Here is a 20,699-nt window from a genome sequence, read left to right on the forward strand (position 1 = left end):
TTTGTTAAGTTGAAACTTGGAAAAGCTTTCATTTGTCTTGGTTCTGTCTACGCCCCATTAGGTTCCAAAAAGTAATTTATCCTTTGACTCAATCGCCTCCTTACAGAAATAAATGCTGCCCAATTTCTCTTTGGAGGTGATTGGAACTTGGCTCCAGATCCTGCTCTTGACAGAACAGGTTGCTTGGATACTGTCAATGCATCCGATAGAGCCATTTTGAGTGACATTCTTACTGATACTGGTCTTGTTATCACTGGAGACTCAGTCACCCTCAAGATAAAGAATACACATTCTTTTCTTCTACTCACGGTACATTCTCCCGTCTCGACTACTTTCTTCTTTCGCAACATATAGTCCGGCTAGTTACAGAATCGAAAATTCTAGAAGCAGCCATTTCTGATCACTCCCCTGTTTCCTTGTCTCTTGATTTGGGTCTTATCAGTCCGGGGCGCAAGTCCTGGCGTTTAAACATCAATAAATATAAAACACCAACAGGTAAACTCCTTCTACAGTCACACCTGCGTGACTACCTTTTGAATAATGAGGACTACCTTTTGAATAATGAGGACTCAATTTCCTCTAAAAGAACGGTATGGTCAGCTGCTAAGGCAACTATCAGAGGTCAACTTATATGGGACGCTGCTCTATATAACAAGAAAAACGCTGCCAAACAGCTGATCTGGAAAAAGACATTTGCCGTCTTTCTAAATTATATGTTTCAAAACCAATCCTTCAAAATCGTAAATTGTTGTAGCAGGCACGCATGTCTCTCAATAGTCTTTTTACTTCTAAGGCCGAATATGCCTTACAAAAGATGAAAGGGCGTCACTACGAGCAGGGTGAAAAGGCTGGCCGGCTATTGGCTGCGCAACTGCGTCAGAGGGAAGCTGCTATGGCAATTCGGCTATTAACTCAAGTTCTGGCGATATGCTTACTCGGCCGCAAGAAATCGTTGATGAATTTGCTTCATTTTACAGATCTCTCTATTCACCAAGCACTCACATAGATACGTCAGAGATGTCCAATTTTTTGGATAAGGTACATCTTCCAAGACTCTCTGATGATGGTAGAGCTCTACTTGACGGAGCTATTACAAAGGAGGACATTTCCTCAGCTATCACTGCCTTACCGTACCATAAAGCACCAGGCGATGATGGTTTCCCCCCTGAATTTTTCAAGTGGACTGGTCAGAGTATGGTTGATACTTTACATGCCGCATTTACAGAAGCCACAGAGGAATCTTCTCTTGGTTCTATTTCCAACAAGGCCATCATAGCGGTTTTACCAAAACCTGGTAAAGATCCTCTGCTGTGTGGTAGTTACCGCCCCATATCTCTCTTAAACTCTGATGTTAAGATTCTTGCGAGTATTCTCGTATCACGTCTTCGTAAGGTTTTACCTTCTTTAATCCACAATTCACAGGTAGGCTTTGTTCCTGGTCGTTCATCTCGAAATCATTTACGTACTCTCTCTCATGCTTTATGGTCAGCTAAAAATCTTGCTAACGATGCCCTACTCCTTTCTTTGGATTCTGAAAAAGCATTTGACCGTATTGAGTGGGAGTATCTTTTTACCATAATGCAACAATTTGGTTTAGGCGACCAATTTATAGCTAAAGTGCGTCTGTTATATTTATTTATTTATTTATTTTGAAAGTTTTATATAGCGCGAACAAGATCTTTGCAGATATCAGAGCGCTTTACAGGGGGAGATGAAGTAATAGAATGTAATAGTTGAGGTAGTTAGGTACAAGGTGCATAGTTACATAGAAAAGCCGGAGGTAGACCATAGGTGAGGTAGTGTCAGTACAAGGTACATAGTCAAACCGTTGCGCCAATAATATAAAAGTACAAAAGTAAGCATATACTTATTTAAGCGTGCTGCAAGTGTTTTTGGAGATAACATAAAGGTGGGCATAGTTGAGGTAGGTGCGTGCAGGATGTATAGTCACACAAGTGCATCAGTAGTACAAAAGTAGGGATGGTTGAGGTGGTGTAGGTACAGTGTGCAAGTCAGACAGGTGCGTCAGTAGTACATCAAAATACAAAGAGGGAACATATACAATCAAATAAGTCATAATACAAATAGTACTAGTAGACCAAGGGGTCAGGCCGGTATTACGGAGCGGATTCATGAGAGCTACAGGATAATAGATCATGTGTATTTAGCCATGAGGATCGCTTTTACTTCTTTCTTAAACAGTTTGTTGGAGGAGATGAGCCTGGTTTCAGGAGGGAGTGAGTTCCAGATCCTGGGCGCCATTCCTGAAAAGGAGCGTTTATAGGTTTTTTCCTTTCTGAATCTTCGAGGTTTCAGCAGAAGATTGTTTGTACTTCTAGTAGTTCTAGAGCCACCCGAGATTGTCAGCTTTTGAGTGAGGTAGCTGGGCGAGTTGTGGTGTACAGCCTTGTGAGTCATGCAGGCGATTTTCAGATGTATTCTGGCTTCAAAAGGCAGCCAGTTCAGGGATTTAAAGTCAGGGGAAATATGCGAGTGTTTTTTTGAGCCAGTGATGAGTCTCGCTGCAGCGTTAAGGGACGCTCTAAGGGGTGCCGTTGTTGTTAGTGGGAGCCCGCAGAGGGCGGTGCTTCCGTATTCTATGTGCGGGATGACTATAGATTGTACTGCAATTTGGAAGTCTTTGGCTGGAAGGAAGGCTTTAAGTTTCCTCAAGGTATTGATTTGGAAGTTCGCTCCTTTGGTTGCCTTGCTGATGTGCTGCTGCATGTTGAGATTGGCGTCAAGTGTTATGCCTAAGGATTTTGCTGAGTCTACGACGGTAGGTTGTACATTTAAAGCTGTTAACTGCTTAAGCCATGTTTGAGCCGTGGAGATTTTTGCGGGAGGAGAGATCAGGAGGAACTCAGTCTTCAGGGCATTGAGTTTGAGGTGATTCTCTGCAAGCCAGGACTGGGTGTTCCTGATCGTGGTGTTCAGAAGCATGATGTCCTTGGGGGATTGTATTTTGAGATAGAGTTGGGTGTCGTCGGCATACATGTGGAAGTGAACATTGGATGTCTGTAGCAAAGTAGTGAGAGGTTCCATAACTAGGTTGAACAGTGTAGGGGAGAGGGAGGATCCTTGTGGGACGCCTAGTGATACAGGTACCGGAGAGGACATCAGGTTGTTGCTTTTGAATCTTTGTGAGCGGTTGTGTAGAAAGGAGGTGAACCACTTGAGAACAGTCCCTGAGATGCCCATTCTTGTGTTTAACAGTTCGAGTAAGTTCTCATGTTTAACTGTGTCGAATGCTGAGGAGAGATCCAGAAGGATGAGGAGGCAGGTTACGTTTTGGTCTAGGATTTGGAGGGCGTCGTCCACTATGTGCGTCATGGCTGTTTCGGTACTGTGCCCTGCACGGAAGCCTGATTGATGAGCGTTGAGGAGATCAAACTTGTCTATGTGTTTAGTCAGTTGTAGCTGTACGCATTTTTCCAACAGTTTGGCGAGGGTGGGAATATTTGTAATAGGGCGGTAGTTGTTTAGATCAGTGGGGTCTGCTGTTGGTTTTTTTAGTAGAGGTGTGACTTGTCCGACTTTGAGGGCATCAGGGATGGATCCTTGTTGAAGAGAGCTATTGATGATTTTAGTCCAGAGTGGGAGGAGCAAAGGGGTAAAGTCTTTTACAGCGCTTGCAGGAAGGGGGTCAGTTAGGTGATTGGATGGTTTCAGGGTGCTGAGCAATCTGCCAATTTCTTCTTCGGAGTAGGTGCTAAAGGATGACCATGTAGCGTTGTTCTTTGGTTCAGGCGCTGCTGTGAGTTGGGGGTTGGAGTAAAGGATTGCGTCATTGAGGAGATCGCTTCTTATGTTGTCGCTTTTTTGGTTAAAGAAAGCAGAGAATTCTTCACAGGAAGGTGTAATGCCCATGGTGCTGATTGTCTGGGGTTGTTCTTTGGATTGTGTTCTGATTAACTCAAACAATTTCCTTGGGCGGTTTTTTGCCTGGGCGAGCTGGAGGCTGAAAAAGTCTCTTTTTGAGCGTTTTATTTTCCTGAAGTAGGCATTTCTCTGCTTCTTCAGGCTTTTTAGGTGCAGTGCAGAGGGGTCTGACCTCCAAGTGCGCTCTGCCATTCGCATGGCCCGTCTATCCTCATTGAGGCTCCCGTCATACCATGGGTTGGAGATCTTGGACGAGACTCTTTTCAGTTGCATGGGTGCAGCCTCATTGATTATTGTGGACATAGCATTTAGATAGTGGTCAGTCAGGAGTTGAACGTCCGTAGCGCCGGACGGGGGAAGTAGTAGATTGCATCTGTTAGGCGGTAATGAGTTTGGGTTGAGTTTCTTTATGTCCCTTTTCCAGACTTTGGGCTTAGAGGGTTGCAATGGGTTAAATTTAATTTTTTCATTGATAAGGAAGGAGACAATATGATGATCTGACCAGTCACAAGGTTGAATTGACTCCAGTTGAATAGCGTCCTCTTTGGCGATGATAAGGTCGAGGATAGCACCTTTCTCATGAGTCGGGCTATTGCATATTTGGGTGAAATCAAGGGCGTTGAGGAATCTTTTGAAGCTATTAACCACTGTGTCACTGCTGTCGTTCCAATGTAGATTGTAGTCGCCAAGGAAAACTTGGGTATTTTGCCGTCCTGAATTGGTTGTTATTGTGTCCATGAGTTGTTGGCAGAAGGAGAGCTTGTCTCCAGGTGGGTGGTATATGATGTGAAGTGAGCAGACCGGTTTGCTTTCGCTTATGACATCAAGGCAGAGGTATTCACAGGAAGTAAGAGAAGGGGCGGACGCTTTAGTAACTGAGAGATTGCTTCTGTAGATACAGGCAATTCCACCGCCTGTCTTTATGGGCCTGTCAAGTCTAATTATACAGTAGTTGGGGGGGGACTAGTATATCCAAGATAGGTGTAGAGGAATCTGACAACCATGTTTCAGTCAGAATGGCCAGATCCGGTTCCTGAGACATGATGAGCTCGGCGACCCCCGCGGAATGTTTTTGGGCCGATCTGCAGTTGAGAAGTATGCATTTGAGGCTAGGGGCGCAGAGGGTGGAGGAAGGTTCTGTAGTGATGGGCACATTAGTGAGGTTGTTAGGGACGGGGCCTCTGTTATCCTTTTGGTGCCTGAGGGGGTTAGAGATGATCGTTGGGATGGGCAGGTGGTTGGTGGCTAAGCGATTTTGGGGAGCCGGGACGTAAGATTGGAGAAGGGCGTGTGTCTCATGGTCTGTGAACGTATTGGCAGTGCGTCTGGGGCGGTTGGTGGTATTGCAAGAGGGGATAGAGGTCCAGTGGGGGGGGGGAGTTGTGCGATAGGGCGAGTAGGCGGTGAGGAGGAAGTGTTGTTAGGTGTAGAGGGAGTATTGCGATTGGTGGTAATGCGATTGTGATTGGTATTGTGATTGTTGGAGTTGCGAGAGGGGATAGAAGTCCGGTGTGGGGCGTGTTGTGTGGTAAGGCGTGTAGGAGGCGCGGGGAGAGTGTTATTAGGTGTAGAGGTGGTGGTGGTGGTAGAGGGGTGTCTGGGGTGTGTGATGAGCAACTCTTTGATGGAGTGTAGTTCTTCTTTCAATTGGAGGAGGGAGGACATGATCATGTCGAGCGTGGTGTTCGGCGCGGAGTTGGGGAGGGGTACAGGCGATGAACCGGCGAATAGGTTGTTGGAGACGGGTGAGGATCGGGATGGGGAAGTGGAGCTGGTGAAGGGGTTGGGAGTGTTAGAGAGAGGATAGATGTTAGGGATGGTGTTGGCGTTGTCGGGAGGGGCATCAGTGCTAGGGGGGGGAAGGGTGAATGAGGGCGGTGTGGAGGCTGGAAGTAATGGGGGAGGAGGAGGGATAGTGGGGAGTGAGAGTGGGGGGTGAAAGGTTGAAGGAGGGGTGAAGGCTAGGCGGGACGGGAGTGCTAAGAATGTGGGGCGAGATAGGCGGAGAGAGAGCCAAGTTATGTGGGGAGCAGTTGGGGGAGGAGGGGTGTTCTGAGAGGATTGGTGTGGAGGACGGGACAGGCGTGCAAAGTGTAGGGGGGATATGGGAAGATGAGCGGAGGGATGAGGGTAGGTAGGGGGGATGGTGGAGCGGGTGGTGTAAGGGGGGGCGGGGTCTCTGTCTGAGAATGAGGGGTGGTGAGGGGTAGCTGCAGCAGGTGGGTAAGTGACTATGGTGCTGGGTGTGAAGGTGAGATGAGTGTCGTTCTGGTGCTGAACTTGGTTGGGGGTGTTAAGGGTGGGTGCTGTGTCGTCAGGGGTGGAAGGACAGGAGGTGATATGAGTGAAAGTCCGAGGATTGGATAGGTGCTCTTTGAAAGTGGGAAACAGATTGTCAAGTAGTTCCAGGTTCCTGTCTGTCGCTTGAATTAGGACAATCCCGTTATTGTAAATAGTGATGGTGGTTCTGCCTGGGAAGAGTTGGGATGGTGTGATGGAAAGTGTTAGGCCATGGGTGGATTTCCTGGTGGAGGAGACGTTGAGTAGGGTGAGAAACGCTTTTTTCCACTGAGCTCTGCGTGTGGTGTGGAAGATGATATCGGTGTTCAAGGGTCCATTGACCGACGAGAAGTAGGTGTCGGCAAAGGGGGTTTCTGGGTGGGACTTAAGGAAGCCGTGTTTGAAGCGTTTGGCGGCTTTTTTGGTGAGCACGGGTGGGTAGTTGATTTTATATGTGTGCTTGCCGAAGAGATCCATGTTGCAGGTTAATAAATAAATGTGCTGAATGCACGCTACAAATGCCACCACAGTTTACAAGGCTCCAGAGTGCCCCTAGGGCGCCAACGTGACACTAGTGCGCCTACGTGACTCTAGTGACTCTAGTGAGCGACCAAAATACTTGAGGTAGCAGTTGGTAAATTACAGGAGAGGAAAGCGAGAAATGGGTGCAGGTTGCAGAGTTTTGCAGAGTAGTGCAGAATACAATTGGAGGAATAATTCTGATAGAATAAGAGCAGAATACAGATGCAAAGCAATCAGTTACACGCGACAGGTAGGTCCCCTAGGGCGCCAATGTGACACTAGTGCGCCTAGGGCTCCAACGTGACACTAGTGCGCCTACGTGATACTAGTGAGCGACCAGAGTACTTGAGGTAGCAGTCGGTAAATTATAGGAGAGGAAAGCGAGAAATGAGTGGAGCAAGATTGACACTAATGAGCAGCCAAAGTGAATGAGGTAGTAATCAGTGCAAGATATATGAGGTAGTAATCAGTGCATATGGGAATGAAAAGTGTAATGGGTGCAGGTTACAAAAATGCGACACATCTATATGCAGTCGTGAACGAAATACAGATGCAATCTGAAGATACATGAATCAAAAGTGACAGTAGTGTGCAACCAAAATATATGAGGTAGCGATCAAAACATACCAAGTGAAAAATAACAATAATAATAATAAAAAGTGCAAGATACATGAATCAACAGTGACAATACACGATATATGAATTAAAAGTGACGATAGTGAGCAACCAAAATATATGAGGTAGCCATCAAAACATACCAAGTGAAAAATAACAATAATAATAATAAAAGTGCAATGATTAAGAATGTACAAAAAAACGACTAGAAGTGTAATACTGTAATAGAAGGCAGACACTCTATCACAGGAAAGTGTGTGGATGACTAGTCCATGATGGCAGCCAGGGAGAGAGAGAGCAGTCTAAAATGGCCTCCATGTAAGGGCGATAGAGACAGTAGTCCTCTGTCTGTTTTTGTTCCTTTGAGAGCAGGGCCTGGCAGTTTCAGTTTCTATTTGAGCAATCCCTGGGAGTCTTATCTCTATTTTGGAGGTCCTATGCGGAGGAGTTACGAAGAGGAGCCTCGTGGGCATCTGGCTCGAGGTACAGGAGGGCATTTATTGCTTCTGTTAGTGAACTCAGCCATTTTGAAAAAAGGAAAATTTAAAAGTGTGATGCAGTAAATGCCTTTAGAGTGTGATGCAGTAAATGCCTTTAGAGAAGTCTGTTTAGTAGGTAAACCGATGTCGACAGCAAAGTTATGCACACATCGAGTTTTGTAGCTCTCAAGGGTCTAACAGAAATGCGAGATGCAAATATCATGCTCCATCAAACCTCCATGCACGCCTGGGGAGCCTCGATCCCTGCCAGCGTCTGTAGGTCACCCGGTCCGCTGCCTTGATCCACGGCCCTTCCCGCCTCGACAGGCGAAGACGCTTGCTTCCAGCTTGGTTTCCTCGCTTCACCCCGGCAGCTTCATCCCGGCAGCTTCCCTGGGCAACGAGGCAACACTCCCACTCGGCTCCCGCTCCCTCAGCCAGACCGCAGATGGGGGCGACGACACCCGTTTCCCGCTTACCTCGCTCCACCACGGCAGCTCCCAGGGCAGCGGGGCAGAACTCCTACTCGCCTCCTGCTCCCGCCGCCAGCTGCAGGTGGGGGCAGGCTCTTTGATCGATCCTCCGGAGCCAGGTAGCCCCCTCCGATGGGTGCTGCAGCTAACCCTCCAGGGTCCGCAGGTCCTCTCTCCAGGTCTCGGCAGCAGCAGGGGGGACCGCCGGGATTCACAGCCGCAGGGGGATTCCTGCTGCTGTCCGCAGGGCAGAAAAACTCCCGAGCCGCAGCCCCTCCCGCCTCAGTAGGTGACACTGCTTGCCTCCAGCTTGCCTCGCCGTGTTCCTCGGGGCTCCACTCCGGCCGCCCACGCTCCCCCTCGGCTCAACTCCCGCTGGCTCCAGTATATACGGAATCCGTCCCGGGCACCGCCGATGGCAAGGGCATCCCTGGGTCCGTACACAGAGGGGAGGGGGGGGGGGTGTCTCGACTCTCTCCAGCGAACGTCCCCGGGGGGCGACCAGGTGTCTCCAGCGACGGTCCGGGGGGGGGGGTGGGGGGGGGGGGAGAGACCAGGGACCCCCAGCAGGCTTCAGACCGAGCCACAGCAGACTCCAGGCAGCCAGACGGTCGACAGGCACCGCCGATGGCCGGGGCAGCCGAGTGTCCGGTGGGGCGGGGGCGAATCGGCCCTCTCCCTCGACGATCCCAGCCTCCGAGGGCTGACAATATTAATCCAGTTATCCTGTTGCCGTTACTTGCTTGCGATGTCCAAGGGTGCTGGGTGCTAACAGGGATTAAATCCAAAATTGGAATCCCAAGCACTCGGAGCTCGAGCGTAGAGCTCCTACCCGGTGGCCAACCTGGATACTTCAGCTCAAGTTAACTGCGGCGGTTTCCTATCTACTCCATTTCCAATCAGACGGGGTACTCGTCAAGGTTGTCCTCTTTCCCCTCTTCTTTTCTTTCTGGCAATGGAACCTCTGGCTGCTGCAATACGTCAATCACACGCAGTGGTTGGAGTTCCTCTTCCAATTGGTCATTCAAAAATGTATTTATATGCGGATGATATTCTTCCCACACTTACTGATCTTCCCCGCTCTCTCCCTGCTATTCTTCGCATCATAAATAATTTCTCTTCTTTTTCCGGTTATAAGATTAACTGGGATAAGAGTGAAGCATTGTCCATGTCCATTGGTACTACAAAAGCTGCAATTTCTGGTTTTCCATTTCACTGGCAACCTTCCCGCATTAAATATTTAGGAGTATTGATTAACAGAGGATTGGATAATATAGTTATGGACAATTTAACACCGTTGATTGCACAAATGCAAAGAGAGTTCGATAAATGGAAAGTCCTCGGCTTATCTCTTTGGGGGCGGGTTCGGGCGGTTAAGATGGTTACCATACCGCGATTTCTTTATATTCTAGGTATGCTCCCTCTAAACATTCCCCCGACTATTCTTCGGTCCATTGACTCCAAAATCAAATCTTTTATCTGGGGTACGGCTAAGCCGCGTCTTACCTTGGCCAAATTAAAATCCCACCAATTACACGGAGGCCTGGGTCTTCCCTCTATTGAGCATTACTCACTCGCCCTCCATCTTTCACAACTTTCCTTCTTTTTGCCCATGTCTAAAGACATACCTCAATGGGTCCCACTTGAACGTCACTTATTATCTTCTAGTCTTGGCTTGTCCCTTTTATATGGCAAGGATTCCAGTTCTTCCGACCCTAAAAATCCTATCTTATCTGCTATTTATAAATCTTGGCAAAGAAGTCATCGTTTACTTCAATCTAATCCGCGGCTCCATGTCAAAGCTCCTTTATGGTCCAACTCGGCTATTCGTGTTTGTGGTCACATGTTATCATGGCCTCTGTGGCAGGAGGCTGGTGTTCACTCTCTGGAACAACTGTTCCATGACAACAACTTTAAATCTTTCTCTCAAATTAGTGAGGAATTCCATTTACCATCCACACAATCCCGTCAATATACTCAACTTCAACAAGCCACCACATAACATTTAGGTTCTCCACCTGAATTATTGACCTCGTCTCCTATTATGTCTTATTTACATTTGTGGGGAAACTTTAAAGGTGTCACTTCTTGTCTTTATAAAACTTTTCTGCATCCTCTTTTTTCGCAACCCCTCTCGAAAGCTCTTCAATTAAAATCTCGTTTATCAGTTACATATTCCATTACTCAATGGGATCAAATTCTGGAAGGTTTACATAAAGGTGTCCGAGAGGCTCGTCTCAAATTTTGCATTTTCAAAATCATCCATGAATGGCACTGGTCTCCATCTAAACTACATCATGCTAAATTGATAACACACTCTTTGTGCTGGAGATGTTCTGCTTCAGGCTGTGATATTACGCACATTATCTGTGAATGCCCTCGCACTAGATCATTTTGGCTTTTTATAAGAAGGACTTTGGCACCTACTATGTCATTACCATTACCCTTTACTTCAGCAAATATTATTTTACATGATTTTCGAGGTCTTCCGACACTGTCTAAACCACAGACTCGTCTTCTTCATACTGCTTTGGCTACGGCCAAAATCTGTATATTACGTCATTGGAAGTCCTCCTTATCTCCTTCTCAGGAAGAGTGGCTGGTGGCTATGGTACAAACAGCCTCTTATGAACGTGTAATTTATAACTTGCAAGATCAGGCTTATTTTTCTTCAAACATGGTCCCCATTCCTAGAAACCACGGTGGATAGTGACTGACTCCATTCCTTCCTCTCCAACGTCTGTTATCCCTCCTTAATTATTTTTATTTTGCGTTTGTGTACTCTTCCTGGTTTTTTTCTGCTCCTTAATCCTTTTCATATGTCTCGGTCTCATCTCCTTTTCTCCTTTCTCTTGTTACTCTTTGGTTCTTGGTTCTTTTTCCTTTTCTTTTCTCTTTTCCTTTCATTCTTTCTCTTTCTTCTTTGCTATTTTTGCTTTATAGCTTATAGAATATTTGCTACTTTTGCTTCTTCACATCCATTATATTCTATTTATAACTATATCATTTTCATACCTGTATTATGCTTGATTTATCAATATCTTATTTTAATATCTATTTACATATGTACGTATTTCTGTATTTTCATCTAAAACTTTTTAATAAAAAATTTCAACACACAAGATAATGCCAGTGATTAATGTACCTGCTGGAGAGAGAGGAGAGTTTTGCTCAGTGGCAGCTTTGACTTAACTAATGCAGCACAAAGAACCTGTAACATGCATTTTTAAAGAGCAGTATTTTATGTGCAGAGGTCCACGGTTACTGCTTTTGTCACAGAGATTCTTTTGTTTCTTTGCACTTCATAAGTGACAATCTTAATCTAGCAGAGGGACCTATAAACTGTCATCAAAGAGCGGCTTGCAAACTGATTGGTACCAGTTAGTTACTTATGTTTTTTTCCAGTCATTCATTAACTGGATGCTGCTAAAAAGCCTTGTACTGCGAAATAAAACTAACAATTTAAAAGTTAGTCACGGAGATGCAGCACAACCCTTCCCATTAAATGTTTTCCTTTTTTGCAAATTCTTTCACTATAAAATACTGAGGGCCAGATGTACGACCTGTTTTTATATGCGGAAACGGGTTCGCGAACCCGTTTGCACGTGCAAAAACCTATTGGGCCATGTACATAGTCTATTTCGCGAGTCACAATTTTTTTGCTACCTCGCTAAATAGGCTGTGCGACTTGCTATTTGGAAGGGGCATTCCCTTCCAAATAGCGAGTCTCAAAACCATGTACAAATGTAAAGCAGAATTGTCTTTGTGGCCCGAGAGTGATAAACGAGGTCAAATACCTTCTTTAAGGAGCTATGTTTTTGCAGAAATAGCCATTTAAAATGTTTAATGTGTTCTCCTCTTTTGTGTGTTATATCTTGTCTATTAGTGCCACACTGTGCGCAATTTTACTGCAAATGTGCGAGTATAACCGTTTAATTGTGAATTAATTTCTTTTATTAACTATTTTATTAATTAAAATTATTACAGTAAAAACAGTTAGGTAAAAATTTTAAAACAGATAAATGAGAATTTTAAAAAAGGACAGTTCCCCCCATCTGCCTTATGCCCTCCCCTCTCCACTGATGTAGTTAACTTTGTAAACAGCCATTGTCCTTTTAATGGGTTGTACGGTTCCTCTGTATTGCTTGAGTTTCCATGTTTAGTTAAGACAATAAATAAAGCTAGAATGTTAAAGCGATAATGCTTCGAGAGTCCTGGGTTGGGCGGGGGAAACGTTTGGTGCCCGTCAGGGGTCATCCTGCATCCTTCAGCTTGCTGTTCAGTGCGGGGTATCTGTCTCAGGGGCAACAATGCATTCTGGCAACTCATTTAGTCCGATCCGAACTAAATGCGTGAATTTCCCCAGTCTGGCTAGATCCTTTGTCTTTGAATTAGTAAAGCATGTGGCCGAGGCCTCACTGCAGGGCTTTGTCCCATTGGTAAAACATATTGGGTGAAGAAGAAGCCGATGTTCATTCCTCAATTTAGGGCAGTAGCACAAAAGATGCAGCTATGATTCATTGTGGAGAAGTGTGGCTCAATGGTTAGAGCGGCAGACCCTGATGCAGAGGTCTGGCCCGGGACCAGGGTTCAATTCCCGCCTCGGCGGGTCTTGGGCTCAATTTCCTCGGACCTGATCATTCTCGCCTCGGTGCCTATTCTAATCATGGGTCCCACTCTGCAACTCTGGGCAATAGCTTGCTTAATTCTCTACAACGGCCCCAACAGCGCTGGGATGCCTGGCTTCACCTTGGGGGTGCCCAGGAGTGGACATTTCACAGGGAAAAGTCAGGAAGGGTTCCACAGCGGTATGCGTACAGCGCCCGGAAACCCCGGTTGGGGTATAAGTGCGCTTTACAAGTACAAATTAATTTCATTTCATTGCGAAAAGAACATAGCCTGCACTCAGTATTGTCCCCATTGCGAGCCCATCCTGGGTTAAAATCCTTGATGCGTAGCGTTGTTAGTCACATCAGGAGAATTTTCCTGCGGGTTTGTGATGGCCTGGGCGTCATTCAGATACTGCTGGGCTCTACCCAGCATATATGATTTGCTCAGAGGCTCTAGGATAGAGCTAGTGCGGAAGACTTTGGTGTCTTGGGTAAAAGATGTTTCCAATACCTGCTTATGTATTGCTTTCTTCCAGGTGGAGAGTGGGATTTCCGATAGTTGGAAGCTTGCTGCCTCAATCATCTGTGTTTTTATGGAAAGGTCAAGACTGGTGTGCCAGACTGTCCCTGCTTTCTCAAAGGCAGCTGATATCTGAGTGAGTCCACTGGCGCCCTCAAGATTCTTAGATATAACTTCATCAGATCCCCCTGGCATGTCAAGTTCGGCCTCCCAAGGCCTAGCTATACCTTGAATTCCTGGCTGACTGCGTGAGGAGCATCACTGACTGGTATGCTTTAGCTTGGGTTGTATTTAGGAACTTATCCAGTGATCCGGGAAAAGCCAGGTGTCCATAGCCGATGGCTGGTAGCAGTTTTGCTTTTAAGGCGGTCAGTATCATGCGGCTGTTGGGTTTTGCAAGTGCTGGTTAAATTGTCTTAGCAGGTGGAGGACGGTGTTGGCCTTAGCGGTTAGATATTTTCGATGGATATTTGCATTGGCCCTTTCTCAAAGCCAGTCCCCGAGGTACTGGTATAAGGTTATTGTGTCAAGTTGCAGATAACGTGCGCGCAATTGGGCTTGCCTTTTGAATTGGTTTCACCCAAAGACAATTACTTTGCTCTTACCCTGGTTGACCGTCAATTAGTTGGCCTTGTTAAAATGGCCCAGCGCATGCAGGGCTCTTTGGAAGCCCATCTTTGTGATCCATTATTATTGTGCCATTCGTATATTGTAGAACTGGCAACATCACACTTGCCAAACTTGGTGCTACTAGGTTGGCGCCGTGAAAGACGGCCCCCAGGTCTGCAGCATACAGATTGAACTAAAAAGGCACCAACACTTAGCCCTGTTTGAGCTCGTATGTAGGGATTTCTGGGGGCGTGGCTTAGGAGCCTCTGGAGATGGTCGCGATTTACGGGCGTTCCGTTGGGACGTAGGAATCCGAGCCGCTTCCAGGACTCCAAGCTGTGTTTTGGACCCGGTTTTCACTATTTCCCGATGTTGGAGAGGATGCTGCCTGCCATGCTGCTACGATAGCTGCGCTAAGTGAGGCTATTTTCCTATTTTTGTTGTTTAATGCTGCCGCTTTCACCGCAGCCGCCATTTTGTTTTTCAGCGCGTCCGCGTTTTCCCGCCTGTACCGCTCCTCAGGTGCTGTTTCTTCTCAAATCAAACAAAAAACCTTCCAATCCTTGAAATGACTCTGGTTTACCCCTCTTTTTCACCTGCGCTGGACATTTTTGCTGATTAAAGATACATGAGTGCCTTTTATGACTGTTATTGCAACATTATGTGCGTCTATGCCAGTTGGTTCTATATAGTACATAAGCCATATACAGAATAGGAAGTGATTCTTTTGCTGACTTCTATCATGGCTAAAGTGTGCACTAACCGCAATGGGTCTTTTCAACCGAATGACGCAACTTTGGAGGATTTTAACCCATTTAATGCCTTGCAATATTCTAAAGAGGACTCCCTCATGGAGTCTACTAGTTCTAAGGGGTCAGCTGCTTCTGTGTCACGCCCAAATACTAAACAGAGCCCTAAAGCGCCCCCTACTGCGTCAAACTCGTCCTCTGTACCAGGCAAACGAGTCAAGGTAAACCCTCCATCCCCGCCTCCTGCCTCATCCTCCTTGAGCTCCTCAGACCTTATTCTTGAAGAATTGCGTGCCCTTAAACCACACATGGAGGAAACTAACCATTGTCTGCTTAATCTAGAAACCAACTGGTCCGTCACTGAACAGAAGGTTGGAGTGTTGGAGAACCGTGTTGATCTTGTTCAAGGTCTCGCGGATCAGATTCCACCCATGTCTAAGGAGATATCACTTCTTAAATAGCAGGTTGAGAATTTGGAAAATCGTAATAGGCGCAATAATTTACGCATTTACAGCTTAGTTGAAGGTTTGGAAGGGCCGTCACCGATTTCCTTTTTCAAACTTATTTGCCAACACTTCTTGGTCTTCCTGACTCTCCGGTTCTGAATATTCAACGCGCTCATCGTCTTGGCCCTAGTCAATCCTCTTCAGCGTCCTCCCCCAAAAACCAGGAAAGTTATTTTGTACTTTCTTGAATATACTGATCTACTTCGTGTTCTTCATGCGGCTAAACAATGGGGAAAGACCATATGGAATGGCTCTTTGCTCTTTGCTCAGGATTATGCCAAGCCTACTGCTGAGAGACGTAAGGAATTCTTGGACATGAGGCCGGCGTTACGCAGTTTGAATGCGAGATATGGCTTATTCCATCCCTGCCTCTTCAAAGTGACTTACAATAATAAAACCACCACTTATGAAGATCCTGCTCTCCTCCAAAGGTTCCTGAATAGCTTCAGTATGGATTCAATGGAAGTTCCTCATCCATGAAGACTGAGGCTCTCTCACCATGACTCATTCTATTCTGTTTCCGTATTGTTTTTATTTAATGATGGTTTTTCGTCTTTTCATCTTGCAAATATCTGTTTTATGGTGTAGCTTTTCACCTATACAGCTGTTGTGACTTTGTTGGTGTTATTGTGTATGCCTGATTGCATGTCTTTCCCCTAATACCAAGTTTATTCTCTCCCTTTTTCTCCCCTTCTAGGTGGTTTCGAGTAACGTCCCAAAGTGTCTTTTATCTTAGTCTTCGCTTCCTGGGGTTGTCTCCTTCTCTGCCGTCTCGTCATGGAGTCTTTTCGTCCTTCATATCGTCTCCCTTATGTGGCCTCACCATCCCTGATTTTCTTGTTTCCCTGTGGTATGTTCTTCGTATACTTTGTTTCTCCAATGTTTAGTCTGTAGTATTTTTTCTTCCTCATTCTTTTTTTTCTTTTTTCCTATTTTCCCTGTTTCCCTTCTTTTCTCTTTTCTTTTCCTATTTCTTGTATTTCAGTCTTATCTCTTTTTATCTATCATTTCTTCCTCAATTCTCTTTCACTTTACATAGCTGTACTTTTCTATACTATGGGCCAGATGTAGAGGTCATTTACCGACCGGTAAATGGGTATTTGTGATGTAGGGGGGCCAATTTTACCGATTCGGTAAATTTACCGAATCGGTAAAATACAGAATCGGTATTTTTACTGATTCTGTAACTGCCAGATGTAGGTGGGACTCTTCTGAGTCCCACAGGCCTTACAGATTCGGTATTTTACCACCCAATCCAATTGTGTGGTAAAATACCGAATCCAGGTGTGCATGCACATGTGTGCATGCACACCTATGCCATGTGACAGACAGACGTGCCCTACATGTCTGTGTGCCACATGGCACACATGCCTGTATTTGGGATGCTAGAGGGTGTCAAAGTGACACCCCCTGCACCCTTGCAGGATTCGGTATTTACCGATTCGGTAATGCCCATTGATTCCTATGGGCTTCAAGGCCCATAGGAATCAATGGGCATTACCGAATCGGTATTTACCGATTCGGTAAATAATGATTTTTACAGATTCGGTAATTCAATAACCGAATTTACCTAAATCTCACTACTTCTATTTTACCGATTCATAAATACCGAATCGGTAAAATTCGGTACTTATGAGTCGGTAAAATATAATTACCTACATCTGGCCCTATATCTGTATTGTTAGCTTATGTTTTAGTCAGATATTTTGCTGGTTGTTCATGCTAATGTTGCTTAGTTTCTTGTCTTTCGATATGATTAACAAAAGTTTAGATGCCAGTTAATGTAATTTCTTGGAAGGTCAAAGGTTTGGGGTCCCCGATTAAGAGACAATGTGTTCTTTCACATGTAGCGCATTTGAAGGATGATATAGTTTTATTGCAAGAGATTCATGTTAAAGATGTTGAAGTATCTAAATTACGTCGTAACTGGGTGGGCCATGTTTTTGCCTCTCCGGGCTCGGGGAAGCGGAATGGGGTTGCAATTTTATGTCATAAACGTTTAAACATTCAACTTCTTTCTCAGGATAATGATACGGAGGGTAGATGGGTCGTTGTTGCGTTATTGGTCAACACAATACCTTTAACTATTTTCAATATATATGCTCCTACTGTTCCTGATAAAATATTTTTGCCTTTCGTCCTTCAATCCTCTATGAAATATACTGATGATTATTTTATACTCGTTGGGGATTGTAATATGATTATGGACCCATTTTTAGATAGAAGATCCAATTCCTGAATCTCCCCATTTCAGGCTCATGCCCAATTTACATCCACTATTTCTCAGAGGTCCCTTGTTGATTCCTGGAGACTATCCAATCCTACATTACAGGAATATACTTATTTTTCACCCGTCCATTCTTCCCAATCGCGAATTGATTACCTCTTTATTTCCAAGGCCCTGACGCAACATATCACTCACTCTGAATTTGGGTCTATACTGATTTCTGACCATGCTCCTGTTTCATTAGGTCTTGATTTACTCCCTCCTGTTACAGGCACCCGAAGATGGCGTTTTAATAATGCCCTTCTTTTGGATACATCTTTTACTTCTGCTTTCCTTGATTTTGCTCCACGCTTTTTTGCAGAAAATGAGACACCACACTTCTCAATTAATTTGGGACACTTTTAAGGCTACTTCTAGGGACTTTATTATTTCTTATGTTGCCAAGAAACGACGCCTTGCACACCAGTCTTTATCTTCTTTGACTTCTCAGATTAAACAACTGGAGCTATCCTACTACTCGACCAAATCTCAGTCTGCCCTGACTCAACTTAAGGCTAAACTTTCTTTTAATAAACTATCTACCAACTCTGCCAATTTGTATTTACTTAAATCAAGCGCTAAATTCTATTCTGCACAAAATAAGGCTAGGAACATTCTTGCCAACTATCTTAAAATCAAAAAAGAGCGGACGAAAATAGACTCGATTGTTTCTTCTTCTAATAATACACTTCATAAGGATGAAGATATTTTAAATGAATTTACTAATTTTTATCAAAATCTTTATACACCAGAGTCTCCTCCCTTATCCTCTGACATTGAGCGGTACTTACCCTCTATTCCACCCCCACAAACGTCGGATGTTGATTTTTCCCCTTTAGATAAGGATATCCTCCCTAAAAGACATTCTGGATGCCATTCATGTGCTTAAAAAAGGTAAAGCTCCTGGGCCAGATGGATTCTCAATATAATTCTACTCACATTTTTCTTCTTTTCTTGTTCCCAAACTTCACCAATTATTTTCCTTTTTTTTATCTTCCCAGGAATATGAAGGCTCTTTCCAATAAGCTCTTATTTGTCTCCTTCCTAAAGACAACAAGGATCACACTTTATGTAAAAACTACAGCCCTATTTCATTAATTAATTTAGATTACAAAATTTTTGCTAAAATTCTTGCTCTACGTTTGGATAAAATTCTTCCACAACTCATTGGTAGAGAACAATGTGGTTTCATTAAAGGACGTCTTCTTTCAGATAATACCCGCCTTTTCTTTAATGTTCTTAGTAAATCTCCTTCCTTCAAACAATCCTTAGCTGCGATTGCATTAGATGCGGAGAAAGCTTTCGATAGGGTTAATTGGTCTTTTATGCTTTCTGCTCTATCTTGGTTTGGTTTTGGTCCTAAGTTTAGATCTTATATTTCTTTATTATATTATTTCCCTAGATCTTTTATTTTTGCCAACGGTCTGGTTTCTTCTTCTTTCCCTCTTTTTCGGGGTGTTCGTCAGGGTTGTCCTCTTTCTCCTTTACTTTTTATCCTGGCCTTAGAACCGTTTTTGTCAAAAATTAGATTAAATAAGGATATTACAGGTTTTCCTTATGGAGAGAAGCAGCTGAAGCTCTACTTACGCCGACGATATTCTTTTATTTATCTCTTACCCCCAAACTTCTATACCGGCTTTTTTATCCGAAGTCACTTCCTATGCAGCAGTCTTCGGTTATAAATTAAATGTTGAGAAGTGTGAAATTCTTCCTCTTAATAAATACTGTTTTCATGCTGATTTTATGCTTTCCTCCTTCCAATGGAATTCATCTAAAAAAAAATATTTGGGTCTCGAGTTTACTTTTTCTATTAAAGACACGGTGGCTTTAAATATGAAAAACTTACTCAGTACTATAACAGATTCCACAACTAGATGGCACCCACTATTTCTATCCTGGTGGGGTAGATTAGACTCCAATAAAATGATGTTGGTTCCGATAATTTTGTTTTTTCTTTTTAATCTTCCTGTTAATCTTCCTAAATCCTGTTTTAGAAACATTTATTCTATCCTCTCAAAATTTCTGTGGCAGCACAAGAAAGCTAGGATGTCCTTTGCCAAACTTAAACGACCTAAATTTTTAGGTGGAGTCAACTTTCCAGATTTTTTGTCGTACCATTCTTCATTCTTCCTTTCCCACTCGGTTTCCTCTTTATTAGATTCGGAACCAGATATCTCCTCTCTTCCGATATGGGTCGCAATTGAATCCTCCTTTTTTCACCCATTTACCTTTAAAGAATTTATTTCTCTCTCACACGTTCCCTTTAACCCCATCGCTGCTCATGACGAGCTCAGCTCGTCATGCAGTACACTGGTCGTGTGCTCATGACGAGCTGAGCTCGTCATGAACAATGGGATTTTAAAAAGTACAGCACCATGGATGAATTTCCTTAGCATTGATGTGGTTAAGATGTCTCTTCCTATTCTTAAAAATGCCAGAAAACTTTTTCTTCCTTTTTTCTTTAATGGTCTTGATGACCGAACTCGATTTTTGCAGTCTCCCATCTGGTACAATCCTTTTTCTGGAAAGACTGGCACTCACTTGGTCTTATGTGAGTTTATCAACTTTTCCAGGATGGCCTTTGCGTCCCTTTTTCGTCTCTCCAGTCTCGTTTTTCTCTCCCTCAATCTTTTCTTAGTATATAATTTGCTTCGCGTAGTTGTCCAAACGTCTTACGACTCCTTTTCTGCTCCTTCTTCTCCCCCACAACATCCTCTCTTACTCTAGCTTTTCTTTTGTCTTCGCCTTCGGCTTCCCAAGTTTATAAAAATGTACAAGACTTTCCTCTTGTTAGGGATAAGTCCAAAATAAAACAAGATTGGGAATCTGACTTACAAGGTACTTTCTCTATTTCGTTATGGCATGACATATGGAATAAAATACGAAGGTCTTCTAGAGCAGCCAATACTACTCAAACATTATTTTTTTTTACAATAGACTTCTGATCACTCCTGCCAAATTACATACTATTGATTCTTCTATCCCCTCCACATGTTGGTCCTGCTCTAATACATATGCAGATCTCAAACATATGCTTTTCACATGTCCACATATTCACTTATTTTGGTCTAATGTGTGGAAGCAAATTAATTCGATTTTCTCTACACAATTCCCTTTTCCAATTATCCACGTTTTCCTGGGTAGTCTATCCGACATATGGTCCTCTCTGACCTCTCATATTTCGATTA

This window comes from Lissotriton vulgaris, chromosome 5 (assembly GCF_964263255.1).
Source record: "Lissotriton vulgaris chromosome 5, aLisVul1.2, whole genome shotgun sequence".
NCBI classification, from domain to species: Eukaryota; Metazoa; Chordata; class Amphibia; order Caudata; family Salamandridae; genus Lissotriton; species Lissotriton vulgaris.